Genomic DNA, 22275 nt, shown 5'->3' with positions numbered 1-22275 from the left:
CCTCGCCTTGGTTTTCCCCACTTTTTCTCGCTTGAGAAAGCCAAAAATAATTGCCAACTGGCCGAGAAAAAGAGAATGAGCGAAAGAGAAGGCAGCTTTATCCAGGGAGAGGCGCACAAAATGCGTCGCAAAATATTTCGCCCACAGAAAATTGCAAACAAAAAGGAAAGCCGGGAAAGGGAAAAGTTTTCGTGTGGGTGTGGAAATTCAATGCCGGCAACGCCGTGAAGAATTTCGGGGGAGTCCCCCGCGCAATTCTACACCAAACACATATTGTACACCAAACAAAACTCCATTTCGCCTGGCCACTCAAACGATGACGCATTTAGAGCCAATCGAACATTGTGTGCTCAAAAGCCTGATAACAGAGCCCCCATATATAATGTACACAAGTACATACACTATATAATGTGCTGTTGTCAGGAACATGCACAGATTAAAGCGGAAAACTGTTGATACAAGTTCATTTAATTGTTAAAAGTAACAGCCAATTATAGAGCCTCATTAAATATTAAATAACACCAAAATAAGTCTAATAATCTGGTGTTAATATACAAAAGAGCTCTATTAAAGAACACTTAAAGCTCCATCGTTATTAAATATCACCTCAACTTGAGTTATAACGCATAGAACCGCAGATATCTGAGATAAAAGTCATTTCATTAAATCCAATATAATGCTTAGTAAAACGAGGCTGAAGACTTAAGAGTATTAAAAAACCTATAAATCACCTTGTAAAAATGTTACGATTACAGCGGTAATGTTTAGGTAATTTACATATATGATAAAGGCATTAACAGTTTTACACAAGAAATTAAGGTCTTGGTATTCCACAGCACCAATTTCGAACTTAGTCTGCTTTAATATAGAAATATTTTTTTTAAGTAATCTTCAAAGTGAGTAAGATGGTTTTTTTTTATTTCGCTGACTTTTATATATTTTACTTTTTAAAAAGTACTCTTTTAATCTTCAACTCCTTTTTAAGAACCAAGACCCAAAAAACTTCCTATTTTTTCCCACATAGCACATCATACACTCAAAAAAAACCACGCGTTCTGTAAATCACGGGTTACCCCCGCTGATGTCTTAAGATCTAGTAAAAATGTTAATCTGGGGGCGCCATAAAGAAATTGCCGCCGACTTTGGGCAAACACAATATAAAACTCACTGATGGACAACGGATTTTTGAATCGTTATCTCTGAAAACTGGAGCATGGGGTATTGAATGAGTGAATGAATGACTACTATTCACACAATCAGTTTTGGAGGTTATTAGGGGGCTTTGGGCCAACCTCAAAAGTGAATGATTAATTGATCAACGGCGAGGTGGAAAACTCCCCTGGTTTTTTTTCGTTTCTTGTTGGAATACGCACCTAAAAATTGGAATTCTTGTCGCCTTTCTTTTACTTGCTTTCTATATATCACACGCAACAACAACAAATTGCTCTGCTTCTTCTTTTCTCCACCGCTGCCCTGCTTCTTCTTGCTCTTTGAATATCACACACGTTTCATATTTGCAAATTTTTTCATTTTTTGCGGGTGTTTTGCCTTTTCTTTCGGTTACTTTTTGTGTTCCACGTATTATATTATATATACTGCTGCTTCTTCCTCTTTTGACTCAGTCCGTGGGTGTGTGTTTGTGTTGGTGTGCGAGTGTCGGTGTGTGTGTGTGGGAACTTTTAACTTTACTACGCGACGTTTTCGTTTCTCTTCTATATTCTCTATATATTCTACGATTCTGTGCGTGACGTCAGCAGTTCGAGCATTTGTTGTAGATATCACATAATTGTTACACGCGCGCACTTTTTTCGTTGGCGGATTTGCTGTTGGAGCTTTTACTTGCAGTTGCAGTTGCAGTCTTTAGCTTAGGCGGCTTTTCTTTTCTCGGCTTGCCCTCAGTTTTCCATTTTCACATTTTTGCGGACTGGCGACGAAAGCGAACTGAACTTCTTGGGACACAAAACGAGTGTAGTGTGTGTGTTGTGCCGTGTCTTTTTTGGAGTCGCCGTCGCCTCGCCGGCAAAAACGCAATCCACACGCGGAGAAAGAGAATCGCAGAGAGACAACACACCAGAGAGAGAGAGAGGGAGAGAGCGAGCGAGGGAGTCGCCTTACGTCAGGCAGAGAAAACGTAAGCCGCGACGTAACGGCACACTTAATACTCATACATAACTAAGAACTTGCGCTTATTGCCGTGTTAAACTACAATTAATTATTTATACCTCAGTCTTTCACTCTTTTCAGTTGGCTTTTCAGTTATTCTAGCGGACTTTTCTTTCGATTAACGTGCTTTCGGCTCGCACATGTGTGCGTGGGGGGCGGCAGCGGCAACAGCGGCGACGTTCGCCAACGAGCGAACTGGCGGCGATTTGGTTGCCGTTGGCGCTTTACCCCCGGTCTTTCGCTCGAAATGTTAAGATACAGCGAATAACAGCGGCAGAGCGGCCACAGCGCCACAAAGCGAACGCCGTCTCTCTTGTGGCGGCGAATTCGCGGCGTCAGCAGCTGAGCGCTGGCTACACGGAGAGCGAGAGAGAGCGGCAGAGTGGAACGTGGGTTCGAGTGGAGAAAAACTGATCAAACACCGATACGATATTACGGTGGGTTATCAAATCAAAACTTAACGAATATTTTTATTATATTTCAATGTATCAAGCTAATAAATATGTGAAAAAATATCGAATTCTCCGCTAGCCTATGTATTTTAGTGTTTTATAAATTATATTTATTTTTAGTACTGTCTAAAACTAGGGTTCATAAAAATATGGTCCTTTTTAATTTGTTAAAACATTGTAGGTACAAAAATAAAATAAATTCCTAAAATAACTAAAACATTATAAAATTGATGACACGTTTATATAACTCCTATACACCAAAATTGATGAATCGTTAAATAAGTAACACCAAATGCCAATATGTACAATGTACATACATATGTAGATAAGCAGTTCGTACTTTACATTTTGTTATTTCGCTATAGCAAGTACATTTTTCCATTTCCGTTTTTTTATAACCCTTAAAAATTTTACCACTTTTCTGTTCCTACTAAAACTGAAGCTTGAAAATGAGAAAACCCTGCTAATTGCAGCGAATTAGCGGCATCAGCTGAGAAAGAGAGAGAGAGTGTGAGAAAGAGGGGGGCGGAAAGCGAAAGCGCGAGAGAGTGGAACTCGAGTGGCGCTTCTTCTTCCTCTTCCCATGTGGCATGTGGAAGCCAGACTCGAATGTTCGGCGAGAGCGGCTTCTGCTCTTGGCCCCATCCCCTTGCGCTCTCTTTCGCTTGCCGGCTACAAATCGCCTAAAAATCGCTCAGACGGAAGTGGCCGACGTCACTGTTACCGCACCCACATCGGCAGAGGCGGTGGCAGAGACCCCCTCGCCGTCGCTTCCTCATCCCCCTTCCCCCTCTGCCGCCATCATCTCCTTTATCTTTATCAGTTGTGTGCCAAGTGTTGCATTGCATTGCAGTGACGACATTGTTGTAGTTGCAGCAGCACCCCAGCGTTGCCGATTTTCAGACCCCATCAAGGGGGTCATTTTTTTAGGCCGGAAATTGCCTTTAAATGGATCTATAACACATTGCGACATTACCTGAACCCAGTTTATTAATTATTACTATGCAGTGACCACTATTTACTACTATATGTAAACTCACTCATTCGGTTAGTTCTTTAATTTTTATGAGGTAGCGATATGAAAGAGCTCACTCTTAAGAGGAAACATCAAATTAATGGGTATATCACATTAATCGACATTATATGGCGATTATATGGATCTAGAACATATTTCGTCACCACCTGAACTCAGTTCAGTAGTACCCTCTGAACACTTATTCGGTTAGTTCTAAAATTATTATCTAATTATTATTAAGAGGAAACAAAAAATTAGTTTATATTACTTATAAGATATATTACTTATAAGATATTTCGAAACCACATGGACTCAGTTTAGTCATTACTATGCAGGACCCACTATTTACTTTGATCTCTAAACTTATTCGGTTAGTTATTTGAATATTGTGAGGTACAAATATGAAACAGCTTAGTTTTAAGTAGGAAATTACCATTAAATGGGTCCTTTACATATTATTGCATTATCTCGCATTACTTTATACAATTCTAACAAATAAACAATTCTAAACAGACCCTTGTAAAACTGCTTGCTTCTAGAGTTAACCTATTTATTTTGCTGACCTGATTAAAGAAACTTGTCAAAATATTTAACCATCTATTCATCTGTTGTTTGTTATTCTCCAGACGTTAGTAAACTACTATAAAGCTAAAACATTTTTGGAGTTACCAAACAAATATTCAGAACTGCTCTTTTAAAATCAAGCAAACGTTGCCCTTTTTTATTTTTAACAGCAATCTGTTTAAATATTTACAACTCATGCTCGCTTCTATTTTCATTCCTGGCTTTGTTTGCACAAATTTATCTCGAAAATCTGTACAACTTGTCAGCGATCTTCGCAGTCTTTCCCATACCCACAAACTGCGAAATATCACCCCACAAGATCGCAAAAATGTAATCTCCTTTCCAGTTTTCGCTTTCTATTAATTTTTTTAGGCAGTTTTTTGGGATTCGTTTTTTTTCGAGTCCTCGAGGACTCGGGCTGTGTTATCCTTTGGGTTTTTTGGCTGGGGAGGCGGCGAGGAGACTCACAAATCCGTGAGTGTGATTTTTTTCGCATTTCCCATAAACCAGACCACCAGACAACAAGAAGAAGAGGAGGGAGAATCACCCCTCGCAGCCGCAAAAAGAGAGGAACTTTGGCCCCTGGCACCCCCCTCCAGTTTTCTCTGCATATGCTATGCAATTAGAGTATCTCTATGCTTCATTTTTTATTTCCAACCATTTTTTCTTCAAGATGTTTTTTCCTTGCCTTATAGAAGAGAGCGAACGGGAACTTCCCACGATCCTTGGGTGGACTTTTGTACTTTGGAAGACATTTTATGTGCGCAGTGTCATAAATACTTTTAATTAACTGGAAATGCGTGTGCGAGTGCCTGGCTCTGTTTCTTGTTCTTTATATTTGTTCGTTGTTTGTGAGTATCTGTGTATCCGTTTTCTGCCCATTCCAGAACCCAAAAGCGGGGCGTGAGTTTCCAGAGGCGTATTTACCATAATTTGCTTGATTTTTTCCCGTATGTCATATCATAAACATTTACGGGTGGGCAAAGGGAAACGGCAGAGGGGAGAGGGGGTGGCACACAACGCGGTGGCATAGATATACGCTCAACAGAAGCGCTGCGCATATATTTGAGCAGATGTTTTTCCTTTTGGGCTTAGATCAATGAACTCATTGCCCAAAATTCAGCTTAGACACTTGCGACATTTTTGCAATTTTAGAGGGAGTAACAGGGGCGTTAATATTATGGTGTTCTATGGGGGTATAATAACAATTTAAAGTATTATAAATATTATTGTTTTTTGTATTAGTATTTGATATAAATGATATCTTTCGGGGAGTTTATTGACATATGAATAATATAACTCTATATATTATGATCTTCTATATATGTCCTACATAACACTAAGTACTTTAACAAAATCTTTCCACTTAACAATCTACTGTGTTCTTAATTTAAAAGATATGAGTATAAAATTTGAAAAAAACACACTAGTTTTATTTGTTTTTACATTCCTGCAACAAAAAACCAAATCGTTTAAAACATTTACTTTCCCTGAAAAGCATGCTACACTTTATTTCATTTTCGGTACACATGGGGACATTTAAAGTCTGAGTTTATTCAATTACTAACCAGTAATTTAGTTTAAAAAACTCTTTTCTTATAATTCAAATTATTTGGCAATCTCTGTCCTGATAATTCGATTTTGAGCATAAATCTATTACATATTTTTTCTGGGTGACATACGAAAAGTCTTTGACTTGCCCCCCGACCATTTATCCTATTGGTTAATTTCCAACCCAGACGCATTTGGCCGGCAGCGTTTCGAGTCTGAGAGCCCGAAGGAACTGCGTCAGGCATTCATCAGGCTCCTCGTCAACTTCGTCATCGCATCGCTCCCCTTTCATCCTTCATCCTTTTCGCCCTGCAATTCCTTCCTCATCAACGTCATCGCAGTCAACCCCTTTGCCTCTAGTGGGGTGCAAATATCGTATATATGTAGTACCAGGGCATATCCCCCACAGCCACCCCCTGTGCCCACCGAGGAGCCAGACATATGGGAAATGAAAGAGAGTGGCCGGCGGAGGGGGTTGCCGGCAAGAAGGGGAAACCACGACGCCGGCATGGAATGCAATCAGCAGAAAACTACTTGAGAATCTCAAGCCACGGCGCGATATTCAAATTTGAAAATAAAAGTGAAACAAAAAGGGGGAGGAGTGCGGGGTGGCCAGGGAGGTAGGTGGAACGAGACGACTGTTGAAGTTGACGTCGACGTCGCCGCCTGTTTGACAGAATGTCAGTCAGAGTTTTAGAGCCATGGGGTGGAGTTTTCATTCAGAGGCAGCAGCTTTTAAAGTGCACTTGGAGAACCAAAAGTCCTTCGCTTTCAGAACGAGAATAAAATGTTGAATGTTGTATTTTCCGGTACTTATATATAACATCTATTGTTTGTAGTATACTGGTAAGGTGCTATACATATGTACATATGTTTGAAATTGTTTAAATTATTTTTAAAAGTGATATTTTATTAAAAATCAAGCTTAGTTTGACTAAAAAATTAAAACAAAAGTTTTCTGACGTATTTTACCTTAAGGTTTTAATATTTCCTAAGACAAGACCTCCTCCTTTACTTTTGGTAATATATTTTAACCACAAAATGTATATGATATGCTAGTGATAATTCCTAGAACAAGAGCTTTGTTGGTGTTTTTAAACGTATTTTTTTTATTGTATTTTTTTAAATGTATTGCAATGTATACACTTTTTTTTTGCAATGTAAGGCTTCTTACGTTTTCTTTTTCCCCACCCGTTTGACTGCAAGGAACATTTATTGAACATCTTGCGGCACATCCTGGAGGTTTTCCACGAAATTGATTGTGTCGTTGCGGAGAAGTTCCCTTCGCTACTTGAGTTTTCCTAGACGTCAGCACCTTACCCCCTCTTTCCTTCCCAGTTCGAACTGGTTTAAATTTTTCACCAGCCACGTTTTCTTTACTACTTTACACAAATTGCAAATTAATTTGATTTTAGTGGTAATTATTCTTACAGACATTACGTTCAGGCAATGAACACCATTGAATTGGAAAATTCTCGATTGAGGCGACAATATATATAGGGAATATTAAGAAATCTTTTAATATGGATCTCATACTTATAAGTCTAAAAGGTCAAATTTGACCTCTTTATTTTTATAATGGTCACAAATTAATCTACTTAGCTTAATCGCCAAACCTTCAATTACCCGGTAAACAAAAGAATGACTTACAAATTTTCTTTTCCATAAGTATACCCTCTATCTGTTGACTCGATTCATAGTACATATGTCCACGAATATTGAATGTTAGGCGGCTAGGAAAACTACAAAAAGCAAAAACAATGACTACGAATTACGAATCACGAATCACATTGCTCAACGATCGACATTGAGACGTGCGACCCCACCGGATCCCCAACCCCCCTCCCCCCTTCCTCACTATCTCTACTGAGGCCCCATGTGTGGGAAAGAGAGAAATACCTAAAGTGGACTACCTGTCCGCCCTAACTGTGAGTACGATTACTCAACAAACTCACAGATACTCTGCAAACGTACACATTGTTGTACCGACTTATATGGTTAGACAGTCTCGGTTTTCGGTTATGGGTTTTGAGTTTGGTCTCGGCTTTAGCTGTTTTCGATTCTACCGAATCACGTTCAATGAACTTCCCTCTCTCTCGATGTCTATCTATAAAACGTTCTCTAGGCCACAAGATTGCTACCAACAGAATGGAATTCCTATTTATGTTTAATTATACATTTACATGTAAGTGGAAACACCAACAAATAGTGTAAAGAAATAAAATAAACTTGGGCGGAAAACAAAAGGTTCTGAACATAAGTGTTTTTCATATTTAGTTTTAGGTACCAGAAGCGTTAAAATTGTAACGAGATTTTGAGCAAAAAAGAAATAACTATAGATTTTTCTCTACACTTATATGTATACTTACACAATTGAAGCCTTGATGGAGCAATTTTAGAATGTAATCCAAAGAGTCTATTTGGCAGCAGCAATTTTGAATTGGCGTTTATAGTATTTTATAATTTAAGTTTAAAAAAGTATTGAAATTACGAAAAACTTAATTCAAATTTAATAGTAATATATAATAAATAAATAAGCGTTACTTTGCTTTAAAAGAATTTGGCTTTTGTTTAGATAATATTAAAAGAATAGTTGAAATAACGTAAAGAACGATTTTTAAAAGATTAAGAACAATTGGGAAATAACTTTTAGAACAGAAACACTTAAAAAGTAATGAGATTTTGAAGAAAAACTTGTTGATTAACACGTGAAATTTTTAATAATAAATAACAAATAGAAAACTTGAAAGAATTTTGAGTATTGCATAGATTGAAACAAAATTTGGTGTTTGATTTTTTGGGTTTTATAATTTTTGTTTGATGGTGTTATATGGTAGTCATGATTTTTAGATTTTGAGTAATATCCTCGGAGCCCGAAACATTGGCAGTGATGTTTGTTTGTGGGTTATAACATAACAGAACACTTTGTAAGCGGGTGTTTATCTTCCGTATCTTGCAGATACGTTTATCAAAACTTTAGGTATTCTTGAAATTTTCCATTTTAATATTTTGGGTTCACTTGGGTTAGTTGTGATATCTTTTTGAAATAAAGTTGTTAACGATAACAAGGTAGAAACAATCAACACGCGATAACGATGTGTGATCTTAAGATCCGGGAGATCCGCTGATCACTTCCACTTTCTGCTGCGTTCGATTCGTAAATGTTGCGTACTTCTTTCTTGCCACAACAAATTTCGAAAAACCGGGCGAAAAGGAAGAAGAAGAAAGAGAGGAGAGAGCACAGCAACAGAAACAGGAATGCAATTGCAGGGGATCGGATCAGATCATGACTGCGAGTGCGAGTGCGAGTGCTTAGGGGTACGAGTACCAGAGAGAGAGTTCGTAACGGGGCGTACGAAAAGGAATGCAGCAGGGTAACAAAAACCATAAGGGAGGATAATGCATCCAGATCGGAGAGCCTCATCGGGGAATAGAGAGAGAAAGAGGGCCACAAATGAAAGGGAACGATAATGCAGAGAGCTTTCCACCGAGGTGGCATGGACATCAAACAATAGACGTCTGGACAGGGATTTCTAGAGCCTTTTGTTCCAAAATCCTTGATTGACTAAATGACCCAACTACCGAAACCAGCCAAAAAGCAGGAAATATGGATGGAGGCACTTGGAGAAATAATATTTCCAAAAGGTCCTCTCTAAGAATACACTCAGAGAAAATAAATACATCAAGACAAGTATGTCAAATAACAAAAATCCAAAAGTTTCAAGATTTAAAAAGTTTGTTTTATGGGTCTTCAATGCAATATAATAATAAAAAACATTTAAGATACGATTTAAACATTTGTATTAAAAAACAGTTGGGAGTAGAGTTAAGAAATGCACATCAGAAAATATTGTTTACAACTAAAACCACAAACTTTAGATATTCTTAAATTCTAATTGAGCTTTAAAGCAAAGAAGGTACCTAATTTATGAATACAGATCAGTTCTTTGTGCTATTCGGCACTTCATAATTATTAAAACAATTTGTTCACCTTTTTCTCTGTGCAAAGAGAGAGAAAGCGATTGTGTGAAAGGGAAGGAACCAGCCAGGGAATCTCCAGTGAGAGTTACTTATCGTACTTACTACCAGCAAAAGTTGTCTGACCTGAAAAGGTCTTTTCTGGACGTTCACTACTACCGCGATCATGATGATGATGTTGACAGGTGCTAATTGCTCGGCTAGGTCTAGGTCCATTGAACCCCAGAACACAAGATCTTAACAGCAACTACAAGTCAGCTGAATAACAAGGAGGAATAACGCTTTTATGGTCATGCAAATCCAACAAAAGAAGTCCAAATCAACCGGAAATCAGAGGCGCAGATTCGCAGAACAAAAATCGCACAAAATCGCACGATCGGTACTGACTTAATAACAGGGAGAGAACAGGACACGTCCCCTTTTTTGATTGCACACAAAAAACAAATTATACAGAGAACCATCTTCAGTACTCTCAAAATTCTGAGATTAGCAATCAGAATCCATTGGTTATTTATTATTTGTTTTTAACAATTTGTTGTTGAAGAAATAAACAAAGTAGAAAGTATTTTATAATTTAACATAAACATTATCTAAAAAGTGGTAGAACTTTTCGTCTAAGTAAAGACTGTTAAAATGTTTAAGAGCGCATTAATTAGAATGGGATTTTTTTTCTATAGTAAACCATTTATAGTTTATCAGCATGAAAATTCATCAGAAATCTGCATAAATTAAACGGAACTTTAAACTTTTAAAATTATATATAATGTGATGGGGAGGCTGTAAAGGATGCTTTGTGTGTGAGAAAAGGGTGAGCAAGCAATTTTAAAATATAATCACTTTATGGCTGATTTTGCAGAAAAAGAAGGGCGGGAGAAAGTTGCCGCAGACGCCGTCGGATATGAGGATGTGCGACAGGAGATTGACTTGTCGCTGTCTGGCATCCACTTGTCACCCAGTCCCTTTTCGGGGGACCATGTAGAACCCACTTATAATAAAAGTTACAACGCTACGATGCCTCTACTGTACATCCCATAACTGTCAGGTCCTGCAGGATATGGATGGGTAGTACAGACTGCCCAGGACATTGCACCGCGGAAAGGTGAGCTAGAGAGCAGGAGCAGGGAATTAAACTGAACTGAACTGAGCTGAGCTGAGAGAGACGAGCTCGTGTTGCACTCGGGGGGTTCGATGAGGTTTGACAGAGGGTCTGACTGACGTATTGCTGCGATGTATATGCATGAAACATCAAGGTAGGAAGAGGAAAATAGTTTGCAGCTGTCGCTTTATGGCTTTGACTGCCGCTGACACACACAAACACCGATGCAAACAAACCTTCTTAGCGCATGCCACAAACAAGAAAAGGGGAGTTGGCATAGTAGGAAGAAAAATAAACGCAGCGAAGGATCTTACAGACATTCCTACAGATGGCACCAGGCTCTCAGGGGTCAGACCGATCCTTACAGGACGGGGTCGGTCCTCGAGCGAGGATCGTATAAGAACTGCAATGGTTAAGGGGTCTAGAGGTTCAGAGAGGGTTCCGAGTTGGAAAAACAATGGAAACTACTGGAATATACCATCGATTAATTGGTGTCACTTGTGGATCCAGCGAAACCCAGAGAAAGTTGTACTATCTACAAATCTTTTACCATACTGAAACATCTGTTGAGTAGATAAATCGGAATTTTCTTTTTGTCTATAGATTTAATATTGCCAGAATATGGTGACATTGCTTTAACCTTTTCTTATAACTTATGGACATTTTAAATTGGTTACTAAACGAGATTCTATTCCACTCAATTCTATTACAATCGATTCAACTTTTCCCATCATTTGAACCCCAGACACCTCCCGGCTTTTATTAATAACAACCGATTGGAGTTGGGATCATTAAACATAGAGACAAGAGAAAGGACGAGCCGAGTGAGAGAGAGAGGTGGTGGCTACCTGGACTACCTTTGGCCGATCTGATCTGAAAAGATCTGGTCTGGGCCGGGACTTGGACCTGAACCTGAGGCTGCGGCTGCGGCAGAGGTTGTGGCTCAGGCTACACCGGTTTTCAAATTTGGGATATGCTCGCCTCACGTTTTCTTCTTTCGTTCATTTCAGCTATTTTAAGTAACAATAACGAGAGGAGCCGGCGGCCAAGGAGTGCGACCGGGACGGGGCAACGCGGAGCGGTACGGCAACAAAAGCTGCCGTTGCCTGTTCCGAAACCTTCGGGCCAAGTACCAAGTACATTCATAAGAGTAGCGGCGACCTCAAATGTCCCAGGTTGAGATTCAGGTTCAGGTTGAGGGCACTGTGAAAAAAGTCTTTCAAAATAAAGAAATAATTTGTAGATCATAACTATTTAAAAAATTTCTAATTAGATATTGATGGAAACCCAATCCAATTTTTCTTAATTAATTTTTTAAAATTTACTTATCCAAAATCCAATCTTTTTGATTAGAAATAACATGTGTTACATTTTTTTTAGTGGAAGTATCTCATAGGTAGACAATCTCAGACCTCTCTTTTTCACCCGAACTCTTTCTCCCATTTTCTCTCTGTGTGCGCGCTGCGCTTTTGTTTTTCCCATTCACGGAATTCCTGGAAATTTGCCGATCAGTAAATCTCTTGCGCCTTTTGTTGTTGCGTTTCCTACGAAGCAAGAACGGAAAACAGGACAAGATCAGGAAAGGACACTGCCCGAAAGAGGGAGAAGGAGATTGCAATTAGCCTGGAAGGGATTGGGGGATTTGGGCTCCAAGTGGATCCCAGGCGTGGGAGCTTCCTTTTTGCGAACGAAAGAAAAAAGGAAGTCCCAAACGGAAGTGAGCCAAATCCAAATGAAATCAAATGGTGTGGCAGATGTCCCACCAGAAAACAATAAAGGAAAATATCAAGAAGTGGAAGAGGAAGAAGAATGAGTGGCAACAGAAGTAGAGAAGCAAAAGGTAGCACACACGCACTTTTACACCTGGTTCGCTTTTCTTGCGCAAAAGGAGGTGTAGAACCAGGGCAAAAGAGACGGCCCGAAGAAGCACCCTTAAAAGGGAAAACCAAAAAAAAATGTAGTAAGTAGCAGTAGTTCGAGCACCCCTTCATAGCAACCGAACATCTTCCACTCCTCGCCTCGATTTCCACCATCCATCCACTTCAGACAGTCGCTGCTGTTGGAATGTAGGAAAGTGGAACGCACCAGGGGTGGAACTCGGGGGGTGCCGAGGGGGTGCGATGTGGGGTGCATTCTGCAAATGTCGCGCTTTTTGCCTTCTTGATAGGGTCTTGAGGGCTCTTATACATGTCCCGCTTTCAGAACGGGTATGTTAAGCTTAGTGGTAATAAAGAACACCTTTCTTAGCATTAAGTGGAGTAATAGTTTTATCAAAAAGGGGAAAAAATATTTGAGAAAATAGGGTTTGATTATGGTCACACACAAGTGCAATTTTGAAACACCACTTTAGGATATCTGCAATGTTCGTAGAGGTTACGTTGGTATAATTGTATAACTATTTTTATTATTTTAAGATAAGATGTAATTAAATCCTATACCAACCCTGATTAAATCGTTTACTTCAAAATTGTTTTAAAAAGTAACATCATTTCTAAGTCATTTAAAAACTTAAATTCCGCTTGCTAAGAATCACTGAGAAGTATAATTTTCTTGGGTCCTTTAATAATCCCCGTTAAGAGTATTCGATTCTTCGATCCTCTACAAAAACATGACTTCCTTTCATGTTGTTTGGTAAATTTTGCATGTTGAGGTATTATAACCCATCCCATTTATTTGCACTCTGTAATTGTTGCTGCCGGAATGCAACAGAAGTTCTTTTTTAAGGCGAGGCCTCAAGGATCTAGAATTAGAATTACTCGACTGTTTTCGACTCCCTCTGCTCATGGTTGTGTTTGTTGTTCTTTCGGGGCTTCCTTCTGCAATTCCAACCGGAAGCGGAAAGTGGTTGCTGCTGCAATTGCAGTCGTACAATGGATAACGTAGCACAAAAAGCAGAATCGTTGCACAGTGGGACATTTGCAAAGAATTTTTGGGTTTACATATTCCGGTTATTAAGTGATTTGTAGCACAAAATAATGTTTTGCATTTAAATTACTTTTGATTTAACAGATTTAAATTTAAGTTGAAATATATTATGGTTTGAATAACTCATTTAATAATTAAACAGCTGACAATAATTAGTAAACAAAATTATTTACATTTTGAAGATGATAAAAATTGTAAATAATTTAAAAATTAGTCATCTCAATTTAGATACTCCTTTCCTATGTTAATAGGAATAAAGATTGATATCCACCCAGTGAATTTTATATCTTCCTTCTTAATAATCCAGTTGGAAGATTATATGAATAATTTAAGAAACCCGCCGATGAAAGCTGGAAATAAGTCTAATTAATTGTTCACCGGGTGAGGGTTACCACCAACCCCTATACCATATTTAAGTTTAGCCGGGACAGCCACCACTTTGGAACCAGTGTGCTGCAAGGGCGGGAACTTCGAAGGGAGCTAGAGCCGAAGTCCACTGCAGGCATTGACATGTGCCGTGCCACAGAGCCACGCAAAGTCGATGGCCCCTTCTCGCCGAGAAGGGTGACCACCAGCAGCACCATCGGCGAATCGAGGGCTGCTCCGCTCACGGCACTGAGCCAATAATTAAACTAAACTAAAGCAGCCAGCAGGAGAGGGGGAGATGCAACCCCTAGCCGGGGAATTGCCAGCCAGTACTGAGAGTAGGGTGAACAAATTTTCATTCCACTTTTCGGTGTGCAAAAAAGAGTGAACAAAAATAAAGGCAAATAAGAGCAGCTGGCAAGCCGAATAGGCAAACACTCTCACAGAATGGGGATTGGTAATAAAAGTCCATAAAAATGGATTAATTTTCTTTTTATTGTTCAAAAAGATAATAATAATATTAATTGTCCACTAAATGCGATTTATACTTGGAATTGATCCATAACTCTAACTTTTTCTGAGAACCTTTTTTAAGATAGGTAAAGGGTTTTACTCCAACGAATATATAGATTACATTTTTAAAATTTGGAAGGCCAATGTATAATCAAATCATTGGTCAGGACGTCTCCAAGTTGTTTTTATACCATATTTAACAAAGTACCGATATATAAACTATGTTTTATAAATAATTCTAGAGTAAGAATATGTTAACTTTTTATTTATCTTTCATTAAAACTTAAGTACATCGGATCTGAAATGCATCCTTATAACATAACGAAAACATTTTTAAGAGAAGGATCAGTGGGCAATGAAAACAATGATCCTTTTGATGCTGTTGATCTAAGGTAGGATGATTCGCCCTGAACGTGTTAAACTTCTGGGCAAAGCTGTCATGCCCTCGTCGAGGGTGCACGGGGCAATAAAAATAAAAAGGTATTGTAAATTAGAGCAAAGCCAGTCGAAGGGAGGGGGTGCCATCGAGAGGCGAGGGTTGCTCGGTTACAACTAATCAGTTGGTCCCCTTGTGGAGGAATGTTGCGCAGACGCAGTAACAGCTGTCACTATTATTTTTACTTTTCCTTATTAGTTCTGCTGTTGTTTTCCTTTGAGGTCGGGTTAGGGTTGCCAGGGGCATTCGAGGATGCGTCGCGCGTGTCAAGGAAATCTTGAAAAATCTTGGTAAACATCCTGGCCCGAAATCGTGGATACTGTGCGAAATCAATACAGATTATGTACGAGACCGGAATAAGGCGAGATTTAGCCGCCTACCTATGTTAAAAAACTGGGGAGGGATGCCTGATGCAATATGCAATTACATGCATGGGATAGGAAAATCGGAAAGTAGAGCGGGTTAAAGGTGTGGACCAGGATCAGAACCAGGTAGGAAACAGGATGGCCCGTGTGTGAAAATCATCGAACCGGAATTAAATCCCTCCCCGAAAAGCCGTGGGATTAATTAGCATTTGGTTTTGGGACAACATTTTTGCCCCCGTCCCGTTTGTCCCTTCACTAGAATTTTAATTTATGCATTTGGCGGACTGCAACGTGTCAAGTGAATGTCAAACAAATCTGTGAAAACAGTTTTGTGGAATCATCATCCCAGTAGGGAAAATTCAAATTGATTCGTAAGCTTCAAATGTAGCGAGGAGAAAGAGCAGATAACCAGTTCCTGCGAACCGTGTGACATTTGACGGGGTACAAAAAATATCATCCGCCGATCCTTGTCCACTGGCGGACTTACAAGTTTGTCTTTTGATGTTTGTCCGCGAGTCTGTCCGCCAGTTTGTTTCGCCTTATTTCGTATCGGGGTTAACTTGTTCCCTCGCTTTGTTTGCCCGGTTGTTTGTGGTCCTTCAAAGTTGTTGGCTGTCGACTTGTCCACGGTTCAGTGGACTCGGGTTCCTTGGGTCGGGTTAACCCCTTAGGGGTTCGGTTCACCATGGGTTAAGTGCAGATCGAAGTGAGGAAATTCTATTTGCATACAATTTAGCTTAAATAATTTGTTTACACGTACGATTTGTCCGGGGATTTACAAATAGGAGCATGAGATTATCTCTATCTTTTATAGCTGATCTATAGAAATGGGTTTCCCAATGGTAATTTGTATAAATAGGTTTGAGGAAAAATACTCAACTCAAATCTTTCTAATGAGTAGCGTTTTTAATAGTCTTTTAATTTTATTCATTGCTGCATATGATAATATATTGTTTCCCTTTTTTTTTTAGAAAACTTACCAACAATTCAGTAAGTAAAAGCAGCAATCTGTAAAAAAGAAAGTATGATTAGTATATTGCAAAATTGACAAGTGATAGTCAAAGAAAAAGATAAATATCATTCAAACTTTCTAAGAAATAATTTTTCACCGTTCCTTTCACCTAAAATAAGTTCAACGTGTTTCTAGCTGCTTGTTGAGCCTTCTTAAACATCTTCTAATGATATGTTTGTGGATGCATTGTCAGGTTTGTTCTTCGTTAATCTACGAGAATGTGAGGCTGTGAAAACAGGGCCCACCTTTGGCCCGGGGCCCTAACCTAAATCAACAAATCGGGCTAAAGCTGTCTGCTCCGATTTAGAGCAGAAAACTTGGAAAGGTTCGAAGGCAAACACAAATGAACAAACAACGCACAGGGAATGCCAACAAAGTTGTCAAATCAAACAGAGAACTTGAGGAGCAGAAACGAGATCCATCCCATGGCAAAACCCGCTTCGGATCGCTTTGGTTTTGGTGTTAAAAATATGAGAAACATTTATAACTTTTTGCCGTAGAGTTTTTCACCGAGCTGGCTGGCATTTAAAGAACTTTAGCGATTTATGCGTCTGTCAGTGGAGGCAGGCGAAACCTGATTTGCTGCTGACGACCAAGAACGAGGACCAAGGGCCAGGAGGCCCAGCCAAAGTCGCTGGAGTTTAAAGGGCCCCAGCCCCAGTGTAGGTAGGAAATAAAACCAGACCCGGGTCCAAAGCGGAGAAGGAGAAGGAGGAGTGACTACGCAATAGACGGCAGGAATCGAAGCGGGAGACTGCGGCCCGAAGACTCCAGGCCACTCCACTGCCTCTGCTGCATTCCGCTGGCGACTTTGACTCCCAACTTCCAGCGATCCATTCGGCCACATGTTGCACACACTGTGAGAATGAATTTAATTAAAGCAAATCCATCCCACAGTAAAAGCCGAGGGACCAATGGAGCGCCACACAACCCGACCAGACAGCCGCCAGACCCCGATCCGGATCCTCATCGGAGGAGCCAGCTGAGCGCAACTAGTCCAAAGTCTAGTCTTGGCCAACCGTGGGACAAATTCGAGGCCAGATCGATGGGGAAGGTGCGCGTATATATCAACTTTAAATTGGGAAGAAGAAGGAACTACTTATCAGTTTAATATTATGGAGAGTAGATATTAAAAGATGGTATATAGACTCACATATAAACCACAAACTTTTATAGTTTGAAGGATTGTTTATAAGTCATTACATTTATATACGTGTCTTTTAAGAACTTTATATATCTTTAGATACGGTGAGTAAAGCATTATTATTAAAATTTGTAAATGAAATATAGCATTTTTCACCATCAAGTAACAACAGAACTTGATAGCTGTAACTCACCAGTAAGATTAGGAAACTCGTAGTGTACCACATCGAAATTCTTAAAATTTTAAAGTGCGAAAGCTTGAAATTATATTATGGAAGCCTGACGACAGCAGATAGTGCGACAGTTCTAACTCGGTTTATCAACAGAGCCCATAATTGCGGTTGGTTGGGGAAGTGGGTACTGGGTTCCACGGGTTCCACACGTGAACACAAATTGGAATCAATGTGCAGCCGTAGTTTCCACGATGTGCACCGCAACAATGCCAATTAAATCCCATTTCAGTGGCACATTAAAATGCAATAAAATATATTTTGTGTGACTGTGTGAGCGCAAGAGGCTTTTGCCATTGGAGCGTTAAAAATATTTCATGCCCAATACACAGCCTCAATTTTGTGCCACGGCATTCGTGGCAGTGGCTGTGGCTCCTTGCTGCACATGCACCGAAAAAATGAGGCAGGCAAACCCGAAGAAACTACGCGTAGAGATGCTGAAATTGGCCGGGCGATAAGCTCACAATGGGTCTGCAGTTTTTAGAGTTGAACGAATTATGTAGCCTCGAAATCGAAATTCGCCGCCGCATATTTAGCTCGCATTTCAGCATAATTTGATGTAATTTCAGTGGCCTCCTGCAACATTTTGTGTGTATGCTGCCGATGCTCAAGCTGAAGAGCTTCGATTGCCAAGAGCCACGATTGGGCTGCCAACTGGCCACGAAATTATATTGCGGAATATTGATCAGTCGCAGTTCCGATCCCAAGGTTGTTCCACTCCCTTTGGTTCGAACGTGTCCACTACACCCAAACTTCCAAAACTGCGTGACCGCCCCACGGACTTTAATTCTGATTCAAAACAAGTCTTTTTTGGAAACTTAAAATCGGAAGAAGGGAAAGTAGTTATTAAAAAGTTATTTGTTGGCTCATCTAAGAAACTATATGCCTTTTACAAAGGGCCATTCATTTTACTTGCAATTTATAGGAACCTATATATAACATTATTGATTAATAATTATTTCTTAAAAAAAAATCAAACGCATGACACATTAAATATATATTTCTCCAAGTATTCTAATTTAGTTTAAAAATTGGAAAGACTTTAAAGCATATTTTTAAAGCATAAGTAAACCATGTTTCACATAATTTATTGAAGTTTATACAAGATGTTAGAAATAGTGTTGGGCAATCATTGTTTTAAAATAGAAAATCTTATTCAATGAAAATACATAATTTATGTAATAATTTATACTCTTGTATATAGATCTTAAGCTATTGTTTCAATCGTTTTGCATTCGTATAGTCCTAATAATTAACGTACTTATTTTCCTCCTGCACCTTTTTGCTAGGATTATAGCCGACTCCCGACTTTCTGCCAGGAATCCGTATATATGTAAGCAATGTAAAGAATCTTTATAAGCACTGGAACTTCAGCTCCCCCTTTCCCCGCAAAAAGGGTGTCAGTTTGTCAGGCTTAGCTGGTCAAGAAGCTCAGGCGATTAACTGTGGCTCGCGACTTGGCCAAAAGGGTGGTACCCCTTCGCTCCTTAAAACTCCCTTGGCAAACCGCAAAAGTGAAAAATTTCGCCTGTTTTTGTTATCTTAACCCGTTCGTGGCCCCAACCCCATGTTGACTGCATTGCAATGAAATAAATGAAGTTAAGCCAATTTGAGGTTAAAGCCCAAAGAAGGAATTCATTATTTTTGTTGATGTTTTTTTCTGTGGTCACCACTCGAAACGTGTGTCCTGCTTGGGAAAAAAGGAATTCGCAAAAGAGTTGTGAAAAAGAACCGGCATCTGTGGATCGTCGAATATGTTAATACGCTTAGGAAACGATTAAAGTTCTAACCAATCCTACTTCATTTATGTTTTTAAAATGGCGAATGCTTCTGCAAAGATTTTACATATTACTCATACGCAGTGTTGTACCTCTCATTTTTAGATTTTTAAAAATCTATATTTTCCATAAAATTAGGAAGGGTATTTAAGACCCAGCTTTTTATATATCACCCAAAAAACCACAGAAATGCGACAAATGCAACAATAGCTGTAAAAAAAGAAAAACAAGGAAGAAGAGACAGTGGAAAAGCAGAAACCGCAATAAAGTTGAGTGGAACCCAAAAGATGAGACGCAGGATAAGCCAGAAAAAGGAGCCAAGCTCGAAACAGGCAGCAAATGTTAGGTTAGGACGACGGCAGTATCCTTATCTAAGACCCAAACTGTATGGCTTGCATATAGTGCACACACAGAACCAATAAATCGCCATATAATGAAAGGTAACCAATCGCGCAACCAGTTTGTCCGATAACATTCGCCAACTTTGAATGCTGTTGCTGCTGCTGCTGCCGGTGTTGTTTTTGTTGATGTTTTTGCTGTTGGGCGGCCAACTCCAAAAGGGCATCACAAAAACGTAAACAACATCCCACAACAACAACCACCGTCCACAATAACAACCAGCATTCGAGACAAGAGGGCCGAGATTCAGGGGGCGAGGATTTTAACCAGGAAAGGGAAAGGGAAAGGGGGACCACCGCCATCGGCGGCTACATTCAAAACAACAACAAAACAAAACAGTAAAAAAGATATATATAAATGTAAAATACTGAGGAAAAGGAAATTATATCGTTCGAGAGGGGGATTCGAAACATGGATACCTTTTTTGATCGAATATAATATTTAAATGACGCTATCTTAAATTCTTTTTGAATTAAATAGCGAAGTTGTTCTTGTTTTAGGCAATTTTTAAACAGGTTTATAATATATTATTTATATGTTAGTATTATTATTATGGTCGTTTGAGTTTTTGACTAAAATGTAAGACTATGCAAAGCTTCTACATGTGTTATGAATATTTCTAATATAATTAATTGACTGTATTGACGGTGTTATGTAAAGTTTAGAGCGTAATATTGTATATTCTTCATCACACAGTACAAATTCACATTCCGTTTACTTATGTATTACCAAAATATTTATTGAATAATATTTACAAGAATTAGGTTATGCCTTTGGGAGATCCTTTCGAAATAAATGTAAATATCTATTCCTTAAAAATTGAAAAGGTTCTAATCTCTCATTTATATTTATATATTCCCGGGTAAGACACAGATTTTCCAAATCCATATATCCCTATTGAAAAAGGCTTCAGCAAATTATGCGCCGCCTTGCAGGAGGTTGTCCCATAAAGTGGTTGTTGTTTCTGGTGGTGTTAAGCAAACAGCAGAGCACAGTGAAAATAATAAAGACATTTTTTTATAGTCTTCCTTCCAAACTGCAATTAGAATGCTCCAAGTATGCTGAGTTTATGTTTAATTAAAATATGTTTTAAATGAGTTTTATGCTTACATTTTGTAAGTGTGAAATAGGTTTTTTTTTCTAAATATAAAATAAGCTTATAAATTCAAAAATATGTATAAGGTATTTTAAGAAATTTTTTTACTAACAAAATAAAATAAATTTAGGTTTATTTATTCCAACATAAAACCCTTCCAGATAAAATTTGGGATATCAAAATGTACTTAGTTGCTTGATTTATAATCAATTTTGATGTTTTAAATACTGAGCCTTAAAAATGTAGAAATATAGGTACCCTACTTAATTAAAGCATACCACTTTAGATTTAACCTAATGTTTTTTGTTCTGTGTACGGATGCAAGGAGCAGACGGAGATGCGTGTCTGGCTCTTTAGACATTCATCTCCCTGCCCCTTGCGACAGCCCTTCTCCAGCACTCACCATCCTTCAGCTCCTTCGTTTGCACTCACATTGAGAATTCCATTGAAATCGTTTGAAAATTGAGCCCAATGCAGGAGCAACTTGGGGCTTCTAGGGGATGGTGGGGCTTCGAGGGGCAGACACGTCTGCCGCCTCTCTTGTAATAAATAAACGCCGGCCGAGGAGCGACAACAACAATATTACCAAGAAATGAAGCGACTGATGATGACGTTGCAACGTTTTCTGCACAGAGAAAAACTCAGAGTTAACAACTCTCTAATTGGTTGAATTATGTTTTGTATTATTTGGTATTTTAAATACTAGAAAATGTTTAAAATCATTAAGAATGAATCAATGCACTATATTTGCAGAACATTTAAAACACTACAATGATTTAGTGTTTTTTAAAAACAAAGATTATCCTCTATTCAAAGTCTTATAATATAAAATGTACCAATATATTTCTCATGCCAAATTTCGAGAATTAAAAAGTCTTCAATTGTGAGCTATAAAATATTGCTGTTTTTCTAAAACTAAGATTATCCTCTATTAAATAAAACATGTTTTTATAATGTACCAATATATTTTTCTAGCCAATTTCGTAGAAAAGTAAAAATCCTAAAAAAAATTTTGATTATCTTTTCTGTGTGGAATGCTGCTCCTGCTCCTCCTCCATCTTGTACACACAAATGTAGCCATAAAATGTGTAAAAATAACAAAGCATATGAGTTGCATTTTCAACGGGCCAAAGGAAACGGATGAACATTACGAGCTGCCGCAAAAAAACGAGGATAAAGGAGTTAAGGAAAGT

At 38.8% G+C, this 22275-nt stretch overlaps 1 protein-coding gene across 4 annotated transcripts in view; it reads right to left on the bottom strand.

Moving 5' to 3' along the window:
* The window catches only part of E2f1 (E2F transcription factor 1), a 45505-nt gene that overhangs the window by 11158 nt on the left and 12072 nt on the right, over positions 1 to 22275 (bottom strand). For 2 of the 4 annotated variants that reach the window (XM_036816668.3, XM_036816665.3), the window contains exon 2: positions 16405 to 16432. The gene's annotated coding sequence lies outside the window, so the exon portion shown is untranslated. Of the gene's footprint in view, positions 1 to 1373; positions 2197 to 2222; positions 2370 to 16404; positions 16433 to 22275 lie in introns of those variants that run through there. The other 2 variants (XM_036816667.3, XM_036816666.3) reach the window with 2 other exon arrangements.

Source organism: Drosophila suzukii, chromosome 3 (genome assembly GCF_043229965.1).
Source record: "Drosophila suzukii chromosome 3, CBGP_Dsuzu_IsoJpt1.0, whole genome shotgun sequence".
NCBI lineage: Eukaryota > Metazoa > Arthropoda > Insecta > Diptera > Drosophilidae > Drosophila > Drosophila suzukii.
The sequence above is the reverse complement of the archived record's forward strand: the minus strand, read 5'-3'. Positions and strand labels throughout refer to the sequence as shown.